Here is a 22,059-nt window from a genome sequence, read left to right as displayed (position 1 = left end):
GAATTATTAGATATTGCCTCAGTTCTCTATTTCTATATATGTAACCATCAAAGAAAGAACTATGGAAAGTGTGATTTCAGTCATAAAATATCCCTACAGATTTTGAAAACAGGATTGTCAGTCCCCAACTAAAGATCAATCTGGAGCCAAAGTTAGATCAAATCACCCACAATCTTAGAGTTTCTCTATTTTGTATTGGAGAGAGGGATGTTCCTCTGCTGTCTGCCATCTTCATCGGAAGACAGGCAGTACAAGAAGGTGTTTAAAGTGTGTGTAATTTATGAGAAGGAACAAAGAAACTGCCACTATTACCACCATTACCATGGCCATATTATATTAAATCAGGATAGAAGAGGTTACTGAATTGGCTTTTCAAACAGGGTGTCTCCCCAGAGACATCTCTGCCAGTGACATCAGCAGGAACATGAAGTACACAGTGTTCACTGGAGAGAACATACAAAATATTCAAGACGCTGATGATCCTGTGAATCAAATGGCCCTGCTGTGCCCTGCTCAACACTATTTCTGTTCCGTGTGAGGTGTGTGTTCTGAATTTGATTTACTATCTTTAATGCCATTCACTCACAAGGCAGTGGGTAGATGCCATGAAGGGCTCCAATTAGGTCCTGAAAATCCAGTACAGTGCAATTGAAGCATAACAATTTGAAACAGATATATAGCTGTGGAGAGGGAAAGGATATGAGGGCAACGTGTTCCTAATTTCCTGCTTAGGGAGAAGAGACAGCGCAGAATGGTGGTTAAGAAGCCAGGTTTCTGAGACAGTCTCAGGTTTGAGTCCAGACTCTGCAATTGCTCACTGTATGACTTAAGGCAGGTCTCTTATCCTCTTTCAGCCTCAGTTTCTTAATCTGCAAAATGGATCCTCTGTTGAAACAACCTTGAAGATTTAATGAAGGGGAAAATCCATATGTAAAGCACACCTGGAGGTAACTACCAAAAGATAAGTGCTCAATGAATGTGGACTATACATTTTTAAGCTGGAATGTACTTAGGATGTCATTCAATCCAGGCCCCTCTTTCAGAATTTGAAAACAGAGCCACAGAGAAGCTGAAGGAGTCCCCCTTGGTTACACAGCTAGTGGCACAATCAGGGCCGAAAACCCAGGGGTCCGGATTCCCATGCCTCTGTATTGTCCCTTCACTACCACACCCTGTTGTGACGTGCAACCCTGCCTATCCTTTTCCACAAAGTGGAGCTTCACTAAAGAGCCGGGGGTGGGGGGGGGAGGGTTCCCCTTCCCCTGGATAGTCACATGTCAGGCACAGGAAACTGAATGGTGTGGAATTTTCTAATGTGGCACTCACCGCCTGCTCACTTTCATCTGCTGCAAGTGTCTCTGGGAAATAAAATATTGGCAGGTTTGTCCAACAGCTGCTCAGCCTAGAGACCACAGCTTATTTTGGTCCATTTATGTTAACTCATCTGTCTTAAGCTCTTTGTTAGTGACTCACCGCATACTGCTACCAAAAATATACACCAAAATCCAAGAATCATTCATATGAAGGGCAAACCTCTTCCTTAAAATACCACATTTTTGTCTTGTGTTTATGAAATGTTTCCTTCCTCCTGCCTCCACATCACATTTTCTTCTTTCTTCCTTCATCTTTGATCACCTTCAGTGGCATGGAAACTACATGGTGTGGTCAAGAGAATTCTAGAATGGATTTCAGAAAACCTGGTTTTGGTACTGATCTGACATTCTTTAGCTGTGAAAACCTACCAAGTCACAACTGGTATGCAACTCACTTTCCTTATCTGTAAGATGGGAGGGTTGTGCTAGCTCTACAGTTCGCACCAGTGTAACTGCCAGGAACTTCATTACTGTTCCCTCCAAGGATTCCTTTTCTTCCTTCCTTTACTTTTTATAATTGGCCACAGAACAGAAGTTTTGTATCTCCTCCATCATCACAGCACAAAATCCTGAGGCTATAGGGAATAGTCTCCTTGTTCTTCTGTAAGCGTGACAAGCCGAGGTACCATCCTTAGGTGCTGGCAAAAGAGACCACTGCCCTGGGCCCCCTGATTTCCAGGGTCTTGCTCTGACCTTCCCCCAGACACACCCTTCCCCGCAAAGCACAGCCAGTGATGTTAAAACGTTGTGCCCATCCAGAGCCCCTGCCCCATCTAGTCCACGTTCTGGGTACACAACCCCAGAGTACACTGCCCAAAGGGCCAAGAGCTGGTTTCCAGGGCCAGCATGGGCCCCTTCCCTGGTTCATCTTCCCAAGAGCTGACTGTATCAAAAGTGTGCACATCCTTAATTCACAGAGCCATCAGAGGGTAGCTGTTTGGGGGCAGTGTGGACAGAACTCAGACATGCAGGCAGGGGTGACTACTCGCATTGTGCAAGATCCCGCATGGTAATGGGAAGATCATGGCGTGGGAAGAGAAAGAGGGATTGACCTCTGGCTGGAACCAGAAGCCAGAAGCTGGCTTACCCTGTACCACCAAGTTCAGCTGCAAAACCCTGAGAAATCCAAAAGTACTAAATCTAAACCTGACCTGCGAGGCCAATACTCAAGTTTGAATGGCAGAATAGGTTTTACAATTTTTAACATTTAAACATAAAGTCCGGAGCCCCTAGGTGGCTCATTTGATTGAAGGTCTGACTCTTGATTTCATCTCAGGTCACAATCGCAGGGTCGTGGGATCAAGCCCCACATCAGGCTCCACACGGAGCATAGAGCCTGCTTAAGATTCTCTCTCTCTCCCTCTGCCCCTCTCCCCTACTTGCATGCTCACTCTCTCTAAAATAAAAAATGATTAAAAACTAAAAATAATAAATAAATAAATAAACATAAAGTTCATGAACCCCATTCATATTTTTCCCTGGGCTTCACAAATGTTAGGGACAGGCCTACCTTCACACTTGCTGTTCCCCCTCCCATCTTCCCTCTTCACTTCTCTGACCATCGTGTTTAAACTAGCTCCCCACCCCTCATGCCTCTATGCCCTTGCTATCATTTATATCTTACTACAATTAGATATTTTATTTATTTGTCTGACTCCTCCATTAGAGTCGAAACTCCAAACCATCAGAAATGTTCCTGCCTCATTCACTACTGTATTCCCAGCCCTTCAAATAGTGCCTGACACATAGGAGGGGCTTAGCAATGTATTTGTCAAATTAATGTGTGAATCCGATAATGAATGGATTTCAATTCCCATGCATTGTTCTCTATTCTGGGCTTAATGTTTTACAACATAAAAACCAAACCAAAACAAAAAAGAGCTTTTTAAATAGGCCAACTCACTTGCATTTCAAATTTTATTTCAGTTTTATTTTAGTTTTAATAAACCTGCTGAACACAACCCTCCGTTCTTCCAGCTCTCTTGCTCTATTTTTACCATTATGTCTGTTCTTATTACAGAGATCTCCAGCCCCTTCAGCTCTCCATATCTTCATCTGTCTCCTTGCCTCTTCTGTCTAGAATTCATGGCACATCATTTTCAACCGTTCTTTTGCCTATTCCCTCAAGGACCTTGCCCTTTAACCCAACAAAACCCTAATTCTGGATCAAATGAAGGAACTTTTCCATTTCTACACTTCAGCTACTTTAAAGGATAATAAATTTACAGAGGTAGCAAAATGATCTAAAAATATAGTCATTTCTTTCCCGGCCAAAACTCTTGCCTACCAACTATTGCACATTCTTTACATGACTAAAATTAAATACGCAAAGTCTTCCATGGCATTTAATTAGCAATCTGGCAGAAAGCAAATGCTGCTCTACTTTCATTCACAAATTTTAGTTTGATTACATTCCATACCCTTTTCCAACCCAAGATGGTTGGGTTCAAATCTCTGGTTAAGAAAATCTAAGGTAAATGTTACACCACTTTTAAAAAGCTTGAAACTCATACAATCAACATGTTCCCCTCTTTTTTTTTTTTTTCAGCTAGAGTGACATAGATTCTTTAGTCCTGTTTTGCGATCTCCTCATAAAATTCCAGATCTCTCTTCAAAAGAGAATTGACAATAAAAAAGCAGAATACAATATCGTGCATGTATATGACTGCTACTATGTTTAAAAATATAAATGTGTATGGGCAAAGAATAGAAGGCAACAAATAAAAATGGCAGTTGTGCCAGGAATTTTGTTTCTTTTCTCTTCATACTCTTAGAAATGTCATAATATTGTTTTTACAATCAAAAGTGAGGACAGGGGGCGCCTGGGTGGCTCAGTCGGTTGGGCGGCCGACTACGGCTCAGGTCATGATCTCGCGGTCCGTGAGTTCAAGTCCCGCATCAGGCTCTGTGCTGACAGCTCAGAGCCTGGAGTCTGCTTCTGATTCTGTGCCTCCCTCTCTCTCTGCCCCTTTCCTGCTTGGTCTCTGTCTCTCTCTCTCTCTCTCTCTCAAAAGTAATAAACATTAAAAAAAAATTTTTTTTTAAGTGAGTACAGGATAGGGAGGAAGGAGAGAAAGGCAATTTAACTGTAGAAAGGATAGCATATCATTGCAATAATCAAATTTCTTTTAAATTTCAAATCATCATTGGTTCCGCTGACACCTAAAAGTGGCCATCTCTGTGACCATTAATAAATGTTCTAAAAAAAATCAAAGTGGTCATAGTAGGACACTTATAATCCTGTAGTTTTAATGTCACATGCATCCTACTTATTACAAATGTCTTACCAGCCACTTTTGTAATCCCAAAATACAGAGAATTTGAGATATTTTGCATGATCCCAGAGCCTGGATCAAGTTGCAAGAGAAAATCACTATAAACCCTCATGAAAAGACAACAATATTTTAAAGATTATAAATAATAAATGTATTACAAAAATTACCTCATAATGTATACATATTGCTTTTTCAATGACAAAAATGGAAGCCCAGGCCCAAGAGATTCAATTCTTGCAGGAAAATAAAATATCTGTAAAACTGGAATAAGCCTCCAAACTTGGAGGAAAAGGAAGAGAGGGCCCTACCATTCCCTTCAGGTCCAGATCCACAAAAAACTCAGTGTTTCAGTAAACAAAGTGAGGTGAATAATCCATTTGTAATAGCATAAATTTCATGAGGTTATCTTCTAATCAGGACAAAAGTAAACTGTAGACATAAACATGTCTTGCTAGTGCCTTCTCCATAAATATCATCGTAATTCAATAATTGTGTTCATTTCCTTAGAAATACCTTAATTATTATTCCACACTCTTGCATATAAATGTGAGTAAAAACAAACAAACTTAAATAGAGAACATTCCAGCATCCCAGTAGATTCACTTTGAAATTCAATCTTTCTTAGCAATTCTGTTCCTGTTATTTAAAAAAAATTTTCAGACATACCTGCTTGTTTATCTCAAGGAATCCTTCAAGGGGCAAGAAGACTAAATTGGTACAGTTTAATAACCCCTGTGCTTTTTAATAAAGAATGATGGTAAACTATAAACATTTTAGTTAAATTATCAATGATAACATGCCTTTAGTAGCATTCAATTTACCCCAAGAGCAAGTTGTTTATTGTTTCATTTATTTATTGTATTCCTTTATTTGCTACCAAAATTTGTTTACAAAAATAATGAAAAAAAGATGGAAATAAAAATTAAGTGCATAGATCATGGAGCAATATCTGTAGAAGCAGCAGCAACTGATTGTACCACCTCTTTAGCATGATGCTGTAATCATTTCCTAGGCGGCCTGCTAACACTCCATGCAAAGCATCATTATTAAGTAATAAAGCATGAGCAGGGTGAAGGCTGATGGAATATTTCACACTTACCACTCTGTGTTGTTTGAGTTCAAGTCAAGGGACATCGCTGCTACTAAACGTGTTTTATTAAGCAACAATAAAGAGTCCTGGGAGATTCTCTTGTAATTCTCATTTTTAAATAAGAGCCAAAGAAAAAGTCTTATTTCTAACAACAGAGAAATCCACTAGCACTTTTCAAGTATACGTACCTTTTGAATAAAAGGTAAATCGCACTCGAGGGAAGGAAGCTAGTTCTGGGGGAATCATAGTGATTCCTCCACACTCTATGGTGCTACTTTTTAGGTTTCCGTATTTGGAGGGTCATAAAGTGCTTTTGTCAGAGTTTGCCTGAATCATTGAAGATAATAGGTGGTACCTCACAGATAAGTGAGGGGACGAATAAAGGTTGAGGGCTACTGGTTTAACGGTTCCAAATGAAAGATGATTAAGTCACTTAAACCAGTGTTTCTTAATTTACCTGCAAAGCTACTTTTAAGGCAGAGGGATATAAACTCTTGAAGTTCCACCATCTTCCCACCTACCCTAGAGTCTGGTCTGAGGGCTTGGTTCAAACCAGATTCAGTGGCTTGGGCAAGTTGCCCCCAAAAAGCAGACCTGGAGACTAGAATGTGAGTGGTTTATTTGGGAGGCAATCCCAAGAAGCACCGATGGGAGAGTTAGGAAGTGAGCCAAAAAGGTAAGGAATTAAATCCGTGGTACTTTAATGAACAGGTTATCTCTGTGGCCATGGGGCTCAATCCCACTGGGGGCTGTTGGGAAACAGTACAGAGGTAAGTCAAAGCTTCCTCCCCACTCCCCCACCCCTACCCAAGGTCAAGAAAGCTGGAGTATTTAAATCCCAGCTCCCATTCATCATTGACTAAGGACAGATCCCTGGATGATGAACTGTCTACTACTCAGACCAATAGAAAGGGCTCAGGCAGATAGCTGCACGTGGTTGCAGTTAAGACATCAATTGGCTTATACATGAATGATGAGTGTCAAGGGGACATGGGTGGGTCCCAAATAGTCGGCTGCACTCTACAAGCTTGAGACTGCAAGCTTGACTTCTCTCAAGTCTCTGTTTACCATAAAATTCACAAACTTTGCATCTATTTTCATTATAATCTCCATATGATGAAAGTGCTGCTCTAGGAATATGGACTATATTGATCTGGTTGCCTTAAGTACCTGTCTCTCACATGCCTTTAAGAACCTAGGGTTGTCACACTCCCATTTTGAGGGAACCGGGAGCAAAGATAATCAGTTTCTGGCTATACCCGTTTGGGCAGGGATGGGGAGCAGGCAATCTTGGCAAAACTTCTCTATGCAGGCTTCACTCAGGAGTATACCAATTCAATGCCTCCCACTTCAATTTTCCATTTCCTGTGGAATTTTCCAATGCGTCATGAAGTCCCATGGAGTCTCTGTCTTTGCTGGCCTCCCTCTCCCAGAAGTTGAGACCTCCTCTTGACTGTGCACACAGGCTTAGACAGCTAATTCTAGCCCATCTTTCAATAGTTCTTGTACCTCAATTCAGATACCTGGGCATCCATAAGCCTTGGCTCCAGACTCCAGTTCTGGCAATTGTCTCATTTGCAAGGCTTTCCCCACCATATACCCCAGCTTGAATAGTCCAGTTCTTTCTTGGTCCCTGTGTCTAAATTCCTGTCTTGGTAATGGGTCTTATCTTCCGATCTCCTCTAGTGCTAGGGCTTCATCTTGTGGTTATCAATCCTTGTTATGGGTTGAATTGTGTACTCCCTACCCCCTAAAAAATTTTTGTGTTAAAATCCCTCAGTACCTCAGAATGTGCCTTTATTTGGGACATAGGTCTTTACAGAGATAACCAAGATTAATAAGGTCATTAGAGTGGGCCCTAATCCAATCTGACTGGTGGTGTCCTTATGAAAAGGGGGAATTTGGACCCAGAGACATCCATAAAGGACGATTATATGAAGACACAGGGAGATGACAACCATTTACAAGCCTCAGAGAGAAGCCCGGAACAAATTTTTCCCTCACAGCCCTCAGAATGAACCCTGCCGACACCTTGATCTTAGACTTCTAGCCTCCAGAATCATGAATCAAGAAGGCTTTGCTGTTTAAGCCACCCAGTTTATGGTGCTTTGTTACCTCGGCTTCTGAACTCCATCAGGCTGGCGTGCTACCTGCTTTCCCTGCCCGTCTACCTGGATTCATCCATTTCTCTCTCCCCCAGTTCCTTCTAAATGCATTCGACCTGCTCATTAGAACTCCCGGAACCTCTTCGGTTCCTAGCGCAAGTTGTTTGCCTGAAATTACAACAGCTTTTTACCACGCCCTGTGGATGCTGTACTTCATCTGCTAAAGTCAATCCCTCTTTTCCCAGTACCCACTGCCCTGACCCTGGCAGATGGGACAAATCCCAGGCCTTAACCTTTCTTGATCTTTCCCCACTTGACATTGACCAACAAGTTATGCCATATTCTATCATAGAACATCTTCCTCTATTCAACATTGACTAATTATCATAGAACATTGCCTTTCTAGTCTTCTAGATATTATTGCCTACTACCAGGGCTTTATTATCTCTAAAAATAAAATTTTTCATACTAAGCTATTGACAAATTATAAGTTGCTTTCACCTCTCCCCTGGTTGAGGGACCCTCTCCTTTTTTATTGTTGGATATGAGTTAATCAAGTAGACCTAAACCAATGTTGCTCTAAAATTAGGAGAGACTCTGTGGGGCACATGGGTGGCCCAGTTCGTGGGTGGTCAGTTCGTTGAGCACCTGACTTCGGCTCAGGTCATGATCTCACAGTTCATGGGTTTGAGCCCCACATCAGGCTCTGTGCTGAAGTCTCCCTGCTTCAGATTCTGTGTTTCCCTCTCTCTCTGCTTCTCTCCTGCTCTCTCTCGCTCTCTCGCTCTCTCTCTCTCTCGAAAATAAACATTAAAAAATTTTAATAAAAGAAAAGAAAATGAAATTAGGAGAGACTCTGGTAACAAGTACCATCATCAAAAAAATCATTATTGATATCAGTGCTTTGGTCCTCCAGTCATGGCAGTGAGAGAGAATCAATTTATAAAAATGCTCCAAGGACATTTGATACATATGAAAATAAGGAGTAAAGAAAGAAAAAAGAGTCAAACAGCAACTTTCATTGCCACTTTCTTGGCATACCACAGCAATGTTAGTTTTACCACAGCAATGTTTTCATACCCATTCATATAATTCAGGGGTAGCCTAGAGATAGGTACTCCCTTTGCTAAATAGAAAGGGGTACAATAGGCCATAGGGTACCATGGTTCCATCTTTGTATTTTTCCATTCCTTATACATTCTTACCAGTGTTGTTCTTCTGAGATTTCTGAGATTTTCTACAAGGAGAATGATGTAGATTATTCAGTGGTTTTCAGCTATAATACAATCCACTGAAACCAGATTATCTCCTACTTTGTACTGCCTCTTCCTAAAGTACTCTATTGTCATTACCCAATGATAGTGTTCCCTATGGATATAATGATTTGAACTTGGTGTCCATCAAACAGGGAGGTTTATTGTCTCTTAGTGGCCTGCTGAATTCTATGGTGAGGTATCCTAAGGGGAAAATTAGAAGTTGCTTGAAATCATAATTTTAATTACACGCTTGTTCTAAATGCTCTGAACTATTTTTCTAACTCAACTTTAAGCTTTTAGTCAAGTTATTTTTAAGATTTCTCTTTGAGGGGCGTCTGGCTAGCTCAGCTGGTGGAGTGTTCGACTCTTAATCTCGGGGTTGTGAGCTCGAGACCCACATTGGATGTAGAGATTACTTAAAAATAAAACCTTTTTAAAAGTTTCTTTTTGGGTGAAATAGTAGCATCATACAGTGTAGAACTGAATGACAGCTTAGATCTTTAGTCTTACGCTCTTATGTGGAGAACGAAACAAACTCAGAGAGGAGAAATGACTTACCCAAAGAGGAGAGATGACTCACCCAAAGTGACAGAGCTAAGTAATAGCACGGATCCAAACCCAGATATTGTAACTCATGAACAAATGATCTTTGGTCTACATGTAGAGTATGTACATCTGAACATAACCAACTTTAGATAAAAGTGTTACATTAGTGAAATTTATTTTCTGAACCTCATCCCCCGTGTCCTGAGACTTTTCCTTCCTCCTTGAGAAAACTTAAATTTTTCATTCTCTATTCTCCTTCCCAACTCCCATCAGAGTTTACTTGTTATGGGTCTTAAACCCAGGAGCTTCTCTTCTGTGTTTTGGGTGGCATCTAACTACTTTAATTAGGTCACATGATAACTAGTGCCATATGGCTTCATGCTAAGCTTTTCAAATATGGATTCCTGTTAGTATAAACCCTCTGCCCAATTCTGTGCTCCTGGAGGCTGACGTATTTGGACTGCATCAGGGCTCCCTTGTCTTCTGGCTTCCAGTTGAGTTTGAAGAATGGGGAGCATCAGTAGGTCAGACGGTGGGGAGAAGAGCAGGTTTGGGTATTATTCCCTCAGATCTGTTTCCACAGGATCTATAAGCTGGCTGCATCCCTCTGTTGAAGGCCATGACTACTGTCAGCTCACTCAACACAACTGGGTCTCAGTAGCCACTCGCTCCCCTTGCTTCTCCAGGCTCAGAGATGATAACAACTTTTCAATATTACTACTTCCTGGGTAATGCACTCTCCCTCCCTGGTTCCCCTACCCCCTGCAAGTGCTTTTGTAAACAGTCCCTCTATTAAACCCTCTTCAGTTACCCAATTTAAATGTGCCCTCTGTTCCCAGGAAAGACCATACCTGATAGCCAAACAAGATGTTAAATACTTTGACTAAGATATTTAAATCTTTTTATATTAGCACAAGCATGGATATATTAAAGAGAAAATGCAAAATATAAATTTACTGTTTTCTACTAAAGGGGATCTCTGTGGGAAATTTGCGGCACAGTAGCAAATGTAATTCTCTTTCCTTAGGGAAAATTTATGATAACCAGAACTCAATTAGAACTTTGACATTACCACTTTTTTCTGGTCTTTGGCTCAGAGTGAAAAAGAAAAAGGAAAGGAGAAAAATGAAAAGAATTTCATGGCAAGAATTCACCTTACAAAAAGGTTTTCAAATTATGCCCTAAGCTCAGAGCACTTACTTTTCTTAAAAAAAAAATCTGGTATTCACATTCAAAATTTTTTCCTTTTTATATTTCTACTAAGTATAATTTAACAAAAATGCATAAATGTGATAATATCATACATATTTGGATTTTTGGTGCAGTCTTTTTTAATTCTTTTCCTGTTCAGTTTGGCTTCCCTCTCCTCCTCTCTTTCCTCCCTCTCTGACATCTATCCCCCTTCCAAACAATCCATGACATCAATTTCGTATCTATTCATACATGTTTTCTCCAAGCCCATATTTTGTACACACACACACACACACACACACACATATATACCTCTGCACATATACATTTAAGGTATCATTTTGGTCATTGTCTTAGAAAGATAAGATTATACTGTACATGCTTTTTTCCACCTTGCTTTTCTCAATAAAAAATAGCATTTAGAAATTTCAGGTAAACTGGTATACCTCTCCATCACTTTTTTTAGCTGATTGCACAATATCCCAATCGGTGGATATACTATAATCTAATCTAATTAACTATTTCTTGTTGATGGGCATTTACTTTGATAATCATCTTCTGCCACTACAGTGTGTGTATGTGTGTGTATATTCATTCATAATTGTTGTTCTTCATTTATTTTCCTTTATATTTTTTTAAAAAATGGTTATTTATTTTGAGAGAGAGAGAGACAGAGAGACAGAGTGCAAACAGGGAAGGGGCAGAGAGAGAGAGGGAGACACAGAATCTGAAGCAGGGTCCAGGCTCCAGGCTGTTAGCACAGAACCCAAAGTGGGGCTCGAACCCGTGAACCTTGAGATCAAGACCTGAGCCAAAGTCGGACGCCTAACCAGCTGAGCCACCCAGGTGCCCCTGTTGGTCATTTCTAAGACTTGGATACCCTGAAAAGGGATGACTAGTTCAAATGGCCTGGAAATTTTTAGTTTTAATAGATGTTGCCAGACTGTCTTGCAAAAAACTCTAGTAGGTCAGATATGTCCAGCAATGAATGAGAGTACCCTTTGCCCTGAATCCAACCAGTAATAAGTTACAGATCCTTTTAAATTTTGTACCTGTTTCTTAGGCAATGTCTTATGGTTACCTTAATTTGCATTTCCCTTTGCTAAGAGCATCTTTTCATGTGTTGTTGACCATCTGGATTTGCATTTTGGCCTGTTTTTTTTTTTTCTATTGGCAGAGAAATTAGATGTATAAAATAGAAATGTAGAAAGCTTAGGAGATATAACTACAATTTTTTTGGATACTTATCTTCAAATTGCCTATCTTACAGAGAACATTGTTGAAACATTTAAATTGTAAACTGATAGGGTTGCCTGGGTGGTTCAATCAGTTAAGCCACTGACTTCGGCTCAGGTCATGATCTCACAGTGTGTGAGTTCAAACCCTGCATCAGGCTCTGTGCTGACAGATTGGAGTCTGGAGCCTGCCTTGGATTCTGTGTCTCCCTCTCTCTCTGCCCCTTGCCCACTCACACTCTGTCTCTCTCTGTCTCTCAAAAATAAATAAACATTAAAAATTAAAAAAAGAAATTATATCACTATTTTTTAAAATAATAATAATAAATAAATAAATAAATGTAAACTGATCTATATTTTTAAATGTTTTCAATCGTTCAATAAAATGTGTTCTCATTCAACAACGTAGGTTAATAAATATTTTCAGGAGTTTTTAAATAATTACCTCTTTAAATCTTTTGCCCATTTTTACATTGAATTAAAAAGTTCTTTTTTATAGGGGCACCTGGGTGGCTCAGTCAGTTGAGCATCTGGCTTCGGCTCAGGTCATGATCTCATGGTCTGTGATGTGGGTTGGAGCCCCACGTCGGGCTCTGTGCTGACAACTCGGAGCCTGGCGCCTGCTTCAGATTCTGTGTCTCCCTCTCTCTCTGCCCCTCCCCCACTCATGCTCTGTCTCTCTCTGTCTCAGAAATAAACATTTTAAAAAAGTTCTTTTTTATTAAATATATAATTATGTCTGCCTACTCTTGCTAAAGTTTTTCTAAATATATTGTTTGCCCATTAAAGTTATGAATATTTTCATAATTTTCTAAAATAATATATACCTGGGCTCAGTGTTGGTTAAGTCTAACCTATCCCTCCTGCTACATGTAGTTTCCTAGATTTTTCTAATAGGATACTTACTATTTTCTTCTTAACATTTAAGTGTTTAATCCATCTCAAATTTATTTGTATGTATAAGGTCCAATTTTGTTTTCTTCCAGATGCACAGGTCAGTTATGCCTGCCCTATGTATTAAAAAGTCCATCTTTATTCCACACTTTTCTCTTCTCTTACAATTCTCCCTTCTTTCCCACATTTTCCTGTCTCTCCCAAAAATCTCTAGTTGCTACCACAATTCTCTGTTTTCTCCCACAATTCCTATTCTCTCCCACAATTATCTGGTTTCTCCCAAAATTTTCCACTTTCTCCCACAATCCCTGTCCCTTCCACAGTTCCTTCTGTTTCCCACAACTCTCTCTACAGAGTTCTCCTACAATTCCTATTTCTCCATAATTTTCCCATAGTTCATTATATTTCCCACAACTCTTTGTCACACAATTCTTTATCTTGCCATTAGTTCCCAATTCTCTCCCAGATATCTCAGTTTTCTTCATGAATTTCTGATTTCTCCCACAGTTCTTTGTTGCTCCGATTCCTTAGGTCTCCCAAAATTCTTTGTCTCTCCCACAATTCCCTATTCTTTCTGACAATTCCCTGTCTCTCCCACAATTCTCCATTTTCTCACATGAATCTCTGGTCTCTCCCACAATTCTTTGTCTCTCGCACAACTCCGTGTGGCCCACAATTATTCTTCTCTCCACAATTCTCTCACAATTCCTTATTTCTCCCACAGTTCTCCATTCTCTCCCACAATTCCCCCTTCTCTCACACAGTTCCCTGTGCTCCCACATTTCTCCATTTTCCCCCACAATTCTGTCTCTCCCAAAATTATTCCACACTTCCCTATTTATTCCTACAATTCCCCATTCTCTCTTACAATTCTCCATTCACTCCCCCAAATCCCTATCTCTCCCACATTTCTCCATTTGCTCTCATGATTCTCTAGTTCTCCCACAATTCTTTGTCTCTTCCAAAATTCCTTCTATCTCCCAGTTTTTTGTTGCATTCACAATTCTCCCACAATTCCTTGTCTCTCCTACAATTCTATGTCCTCTCCCACAAATCCCTGTCTCTTGCATGATTCCCTGTCCTAAAAATTCTTTCTCATATAATTTTTGTTTCTCTTGCATTTCTCAGCTCTCTCACACAATTCTCCACTCTCTCTCACAGTTGTTTGTCATTACTAAATTCTTATACATGTTGGAATCTTTTTCTCGACTCCGTGTTTTTCCATTGAACTATTTGTTCATATTGATCAGAACTTATAATATGTTCTCTCATTTGGAAAATATTGCTCCTGATATTCTGATATTTCATGTTTATTTATTTTGAGAAAGAGAGCATGAGCCAGGGAGGGGCAAAGAGAGAGGGAGAGAGAGAATCCCAAGCAGGCTCTGCACTGTCAACACAAAACCTGACGTGGGGCTCAATCCCACAAACTGTGAGATCATGACCTGAGCCGAAATCAAGACTCAGATGCTTAACTGGCTGAACCACACAGGTGCCCCATTTTCTTTCTTTCTTTTTTTCTTTCTTTCTTTCTTTCTTTCTTTCTTTCTTTCTTCTCTTTCTTTCTTTATTAGAGAGAGAGAGAGAGAAAGCAAGTGGAAGAGGGACAGAGGGAGAGGGAGAGAGAGAATCTTAAGCAGGCTCCACAACCAATGCAGGGTCCAACATGGGGCTCGATCTCACAAACCATGAGATCATGACCTGAGCCAAAATCAAGAGTCATATACTTAACCCACTGAGCCACCCAGGCACCCCAATTCTGGTATTTCAAAAGAAAAAAATGCCTGACTCTACTCAGACCTTTATTTTTTCACCTGGTTAAAGGAAATAATTTTTTTTCTAAATAAAAAATTCACCTATTGGCATTCTAACTAGAATTAATTGAATTAATATATTAATTTGGAGAGAGTCAAGTCTTTTATATTGTCTCCTCCTCCAAGATTTGAAATGTTTTTCCATCTGGTAAGATTTTATTTTATAACCTTCAGTTTGAGTTTATAAGCCTTTTTATGGCATTTCTGAACCTTTCTTATTAGCTTTCTGTTAAGAATCTCATGGGGTTTTTTTTCAATATTATAAATGCAATAGATGTTTTCAATTTCCCTTTCTAGACACTTATTGCTGGAAAAGAGAAAAACTATTGATTTTTAAAATATATTTTTTTCTTATTTCCACATGAGTGATTTGAAGGAGTGAATTGTATACAGAGAAGTAGAAATAGCACTCCAAATAGGCGGAACAGGAAGAACACAAACTCTGAGGCCGAGAAATGCTTAATGAGTCAATGAATACTAAAACAATCACAGGAGGCAGTGGACAATAGGAACAGTGGTAGAAGATACAAAGCAGTAGCCTTGTGAAAGATTACATAGTACCTTATAGGCTTTATCAGTTATCATTGCTTCATAACAAATGACCTCAAAATTAGCAACTTAAAACAATAAACATTTATTATCTTACAATATCTGTGGGTCAGGAATTTGTCAGTCATTTAGCTGGGAGGTCCAGGGTCCTAGTCTCTCTTGAGGTTGCAGTCAAGCTGTCTACCATGGCTACAGTCATCTGAAGGCTTGAATGGGGCTGGAGGATCCACTTCTTGTTTCTTGAGATAGGCCTGGATTGCAATGTATTTTCCTCTCAGGACTGCCTTCACTGCGTCCCAAAGCGTTTGGATTGTTGTATTTTCATTTTCATTTGTTTCCGTATATTTTTTAATTTCTTCTCTAATTGCCTGGTTGACCCACTCATGGAGGATCCACTTCTAAGATGGTTTACTCACAAGAACCCTGCTGCAGACATTTTTTATTTCCATCAAATCGATTCCTATTTAATACCTGAAGTAAAACCTTGAAGTGTGTGCATAGTCACTTTTCTCTGACTGTATTTCCCTGTGTCATATGCTAATTTTGAAAGATGTGTTTTGAATATGAGTCCATCTAAATGTCAGAGACTGGCTTCAAATGTCACAACCCATGTATATTTCTAAAGCCTATAACTTCTCTCTTTTGGAAATACAATAGCATTTGTAAGATCAAAAGGACATAAGAAAGGAAGCATGAATATTTTAAAGCAGGAAATACAGAGAGCCTCTAGATTTTGACACTCTCTTTGGTGAAATACTGTGTGTAGCTCTATCACAGATATAATAAAAAGCAATATCTCTTATCATGGAGACTCTCTTACATCTACCTATTTATAAAAGGGAAGGCCTCATGTAAATGAAATGGGAGCAGACTTAGCTGAAGAGAATCATTCCATCCTCCAAAAGATTAGCCTCTCCTTTCACAATTATGTTACAAGTTTATTCTCAGGCTGTGACCCTATAATTTGAACAAGTTGCTGTTCCATGTTTTCTTTTAGTTTTGTTAAGTTTATTCTCATGATTGGAAGTGGAATAGCCTCCAATAGTCAGCTTTCTGTGGACCTTCTGGTCAAACCTGCTGGATCTGGCAAGTAATAAAGAGCTCCTGGTCCAGGAAGTAAAGGTGAAAGCCAGGGTCTACATGATAAGCGAACCAGTCAAAAGACAGAGAGAAGGTAATGTCTCTGATGAAAATTTTAAAAATTCAAGAAGATATCCAGAATCCATCCAGCAGAACAGATGCCAAAAAATAATTGTCAGTGCAATGAGAAGGCTATCTATAACTTTCCAATTGACTACAATTCTGTTTTTAGAAGAGTAGTTTATTAGGATCTAGCAAAGCCTGGATACTATATCTCTTATCATCCAATTTCTTCTCTCTGCAATTCCATCTTCATCAGCATGACCTTCCAATAAATAAGATGGTTTCTCTGTGTATCATGAAGGGAGTACCTTGGAGAAAAGACTCTGTGGTTCAAATTACTAGTAAAGTCTACACCCTTGTATAAATTAATAAAATTTTCATTCTGGTTCACAAACTGAACTACTATAAATTTTATTTTATGGTTTACTAGGACCCAGTTGCTTCCTAGAGCAGGAGAAAATAAAGTGGCATGCTGTTGTTTCTTTTCTCTCATTTTATATTCAAAAGGAAAATCAATGCAATAATGTTAAAAGCACTTAAAACTTTTTTAAAATCTTGAGAGTATGGGTGGAGAAGTCTGAAATAGGGAAAGTATAAATTGTAGAACACTGCTAATGAAACAAAAGTTGTTTCATACATATATACAATAATCTAAACTGTTTACAGACTTTTGTAAATATGAGACATGTTGAAATTACTTCGTTTAATAGATGATTCATGTTTAGTTAGCAAAATCCATTTGATCGTGAGTAATCACACTGATACATGGAGTTCTTAGCCCTTGGCAAATCCCCTAATGTTGGAGGGACAGTTTCATGTGTATCTGTGTGCTGTAGGTAGTACTCTATCTTTTGCAAGTGAAAAATACTCAAGCTAAAGTTGTTTCAGAAGAGGAAGTTAGGATTACGATTTCTCACAAAATCCAAAGTCAGAAATATGATTGGCTGGGCCTTAGAAACTACTAGAATAGGGCACACACTTGATGAATTCTATCACATTTCTCTCTGCTCATTGGCTTTATTCTTCTCCTTGCTGCAAACTGACTTTGTCCAGGTGATGGAAAACATGACTAACCAATACATAAGACCTTTAAAATCTCACTTTTTAAAATAATATTATATAGCATACAAACTCTAAGACATTACTTTTTTTAAGTTTATTTATTTTGAAAAAGGGAGGGAAAGAGAGCATGCATGAACAGGGGAGGGACAGAGAGAGAGGGAGAGACAGAATCCCAAGCAGAGTCTGTGCCATGAGTGCAGAGCCCAACATGGGGGCTTGAACTCACGAACCCTGAGGTCATGACCTGAGTTGACATCAAGAGTCAGACACTTAGCTGACTGAGCCACTCAGGACCCCCCCTAAATCTCACTTTTTAAAGTATCTGGTGACAGATTGGCCATCTTTCTCCTTTTTTGTTGGCAAGTCTTGGGCTGACTCTGATTGGCTTGACTTGGTTTATCTACTGACCAATAAGTTGCAGCCAGGGGTGAGCTCTTGTTGCACCAGCATTGGGGCTCCTGTGATAACCAAGTAGACGGAAAAGCAGTTTCCAGAAGAAAGGTATTAGGGAGATAATCCCTATTAAGTCTGCTACCTTGGGTATAAGTATTTTCTTGGGGTAGATCCATAAATTACATCAAATTCTCAAGGGATTATGGCCTCAAAATATTTATGAACTACTGCCTTAACTTATGTCCTTTAACATTCTCCCACACTAGTGCAGATAAACATATACTCCCCTAAACATTTCTGTATTATGCTATTACTTGAACTGTTTAAGGATTTTACAAAATAAATACAATAAAATTCCCACAAATTCTAAATTATTGGAATCAAACCAACAACTTTATCATGCCAGAAAGATTCCATAGTCAATCTCTTGGCAATGTTTGATTTTCAAGTTATACATTATTATTCAGTTTACTGTAATGAGGGCACCAGTCACATCTTTGGCTAGATAAAAAATCATCATTATATATGTGATCTTTGATTAATATCTGGCAATTATAGTTTCAAGATTTATACTAGAAAGAAATGGAGCATGAAATATTTAAGATTGAGAACCAGAACTCAGCTAGAGAAGTCTCTGGCTCTGTCCTTGGTTACTCAATATATTTTATAGTTAAGATTTCTCCCAATACCCAAGCTTCTTTGTAAGGTAATAACTTCTGGAAACAGCATTAACTTTCATGACCTGCTATTTCAGATTTTATTATATAGTCCACAAGAAGTATGTCTCATTGATAAACTTGGCACAAAGACTTGGTAAAATAAGTAGTCATTTTTTGTATCAAGCTAAAATTATGTCCAAAGAATATTCAAGTTACGGTAGGTCATGTTGATGTGGTTACATACACCAGTGGTGAGGTGTTATCTTATAATCCAGTTGTATTAGCCTAATTTAATATCTTCATAAACAAATACAAAACTCTGACATTTTCAAGCATATAGCCGAGGATCAGTAGATATGGAATAAATACCACCTTTTCCACCAAATTTTCAAGTCAATTAACTAAAGGACTATTAACCTATGACTAGTAATACCTGTAATATTGTAATTAAAGTCAATGGAAAAATAAGAATGAAGATACCAACTATTTTTGATAGATCTGTTTCATTAAATAGGCAAAATGGAGTAGGAAAAAGAGATCTGAAGTGAACTGGATTTTTCCATTTTCATGACCTGGGTCAATGATTTAACATTTTTGGTCATCAATTGTCAAATGAGAGTGGTGAGCTCCAATCAAGCCATCTTCCAGCTGTAGCATCCTAAAATCTTATTTCTATCTATCACTTAGATTAGATTTGGTAGCAAATAGCAAAGACCCAAAATAACTGTGGCTTAAATAGGTAAAAATTTATTTCTCTCTTACATAAAAACCTTGCAGAGAGGAGGGGGACTCTAAAAAAGTAAGCAATCCAGGGCTGATATAAGAGCCCTGCTTCACAAATCCTCAAGAACCCAAGTTCCTTACAACCCTAGGGTGTGGCCCTCATCCTTATGGCCTAAAATAGTAGCTAAGAGTTCCAGTCATCACACCTGTGCTTTGGGCAGCAAGATGAAGAAAGGGAAAATAAGATTAGAGACAAAGAACACACATTGGCCATCTTTTAAGGAGGATTCTTGGAAACTACCACACATCATTTTTGCTAATATCCATTGGCCACACTGAGTTGCAAGGGAAACTGGGAAATGTAGTCTTCGTTTTAGGTAGCCATGTTCCCAACTAAAGATGAAGAGAATGGTTACTGGGGAGTACCTTGCAGTGTCAGCCAACGTGACACTAAAAAAATATTAATTCTAATAGGGTACCATGGCATCTCATTCAATATTTACCAGTGGAGTTATCCATATCCATAAGAAGTTAAGCCCATTTCTATTTCGACTCACTTTTGCTAGTCACTGTGCCAAGCCTTAGGGACACAAAAATAAAACAGGCTTAGTCCTTCTTCTCATGGGACTTATATTAGAATAGAGAAGATCACAAATAAGTAATTATAAGTGTGATAATTGTTACATAAGAGAAATAACAAGATGCTCTTATATTTGTGACAATTTATCCACCAATGCCTCTAGACTCTCTGGACAAGGGAAGAACATGATATCTATTACCCATATTTATCACAAAAGCCAAAAAGGAGTTTTCTAAGACACTAACCAGTTCCTGTCTTCTTTCCTGCTCTTTCTAGCAATACTTAAGTGGTCTGAGTTCAATAATTTTCCATGGTATTCTGATAAATTGCTGGCCAGTTTTTACCCTGAGAAGCCAGCATGTTAACATCTATGTTCATCCTGATATCTAAGAGTAAAGCAATAATAGTGCCAGAGGTATTTAAAAAGGAGCTTCTATTTATGGTAGGAAGAAGCCTTGGGAAAGATTGCATCAAGAACTTTACAACTTATTGGACATACTTGGGGAAATTATATTGAGAATCCTTCTTTGTTACATACTATCCAGTCAGGATTATTGTTTCTGATTTTGCTGTATTTTAATATAATTTTCCTAAAACGTCATCAAATGTATATTTGCCATTAATCATCCACTACAAAGCAAGCTGTCTGGTACCTACAGTATTCATGTAGTCTCACACATGTATACATATCTGTGCATGAACATTATAGAAAGAGTTGTTCAATACCTATAATGTATTCAGAGAATATAGAAGGAGCCCTTCAAAAATAAAATAGCAGTTTTGACAACGTTGCATGTATACATTTTTACACATTCTATTTGAATGTGTTAAACGCTTATGCATGGAAGTACAATTTTTTAATAGTGAAAGAAGTTCATTACAGTGTTCTTCATGTCACTTACCATCAGACAGGCTACTGACTTGCCTTTGGAAAAATTATTTCTTTCCCATTAAGTTATACAAGGATCTGGAAAGCAATTAACCACTGTCCTGGGTTGAATAGTATCCCCCTAAATTCATGTCCACCCATACCCTCTGAATGTGGCCTTACTTGGAAATAGGGTCTTTGCAGATGTAATTAGTTAAGATGAGCTCATACTGGATTAGGAAGGCCCCTAAACCAATAACTTGTGTTCTTATAAGAAAGCCATGTGAGGACAAAAAGACCCATGGGGGAAAGCACTATGTTAGGACAAAGACATATGTTGGAGGGATGTATCTACAAGCCAAGGAATGCCAAGGATTGCTAGTAAGTAGCAAAAACTAGGGGAGAAGCATGAAATGGATTCTCTCTCAGAGCCTCCAGAAGGAAATAATCCTGCTGACAACTGATTTTGGGCTTCTTTCTAGCCAACAGAACTACAAGAGAATAAATTTCTGTTGTCTACATATGACAGCAGGAATTGTTGTAAAAATCTTGCAGATATGATGGGACATGCCTGAGGACCAAACCAATTCTCTGAGAATGGCAGAGAATTCTATGAAAAGAGCCTGGGCTTTTAATAACATTATCAAGCCTCTAAATTAATTAACCTTGCAATCACTCTATCCTTAGTTTTCTTGTTAAATAAGATAACAATTTCCTTTTTCCTTAAGCTTCTTTGAGTTGGGTCTTCATCTCTTTGCAGTCAAAAACAACCTAACTGATAAGCCACTTCTGGTATAAATACAAAAGGGCAATATTTTAGCTTCATTTCATGTTAACTAGACTTTTGTGCTTTACTCTAGAAGCTTAACCACTGGGATAAAAAGATGAGTAGAATTTAAATTTGTACAAGAAGGGGAAATCTCTTATACAAAATAACTTGAAGAGAGAAAAGATTATTTATCTTCAGTTAAATGTTTTTGTGCAGATAACAATGACATCAATGGCCTTGAATTATTTAATACTTTGTTCCACAGTGTCATTTATGAGCAATGTCTTTTGCAGTTCAAGATTAGAAGCATCTTAACTTTGCATTTCATTTACCTTAGTCACATAGTTTTCAGTCATCTATTTTTCCATGTTGGCTCTGCTTTAATTTCTCTTTTCAATTTATTAAAACTCCTCTGTGTTGAACCTAAGAAAAATACAGCAGAATACATGCAAAACAGAAAAATAGAGAAAATGGAAAAGTAAAGTCACCCCCAAATAAATAATCCACAATCTAAAGCATTGATTTTTCTATATA

General features: G+C 38.6%; 1 protein-coding gene across 1 annotated transcript in view; it reads left to right on the top strand.

Annotated features, from left to right (window-relative positions):
- The first annotated feature begins 928 nt into the window (after positions 1–928).
- The window catches only part of RPS6KA3 (ribosomal protein S6 kinase A3), a 156,521-nt gene continuing 135,390 nt past the window's right edge, over positions 929–22,059 (top strand). The window contains exon 1 of the mRNA XM_042974978.1: positions 929–947. The gene's annotated coding sequence lies outside the window, so the exon portion shown is untranslated. The remainder of the gene's footprint in view (positions 948–22,059) is intronic.

The sequence above is a fragment of the Panthera tigris genome, chromosome X, assembly GCF_018350195.1.
Source record: "Panthera tigris isolate Pti1 chromosome X, P.tigris_Pti1_mat1.1, whole genome shotgun sequence".
NCBI lineage: Eukaryota > Metazoa > Chordata > Mammalia > Carnivora > Felidae > Panthera > Panthera tigris.
This window is presented reverse-complemented; position numbering and strand designations above follow the sequence as displayed.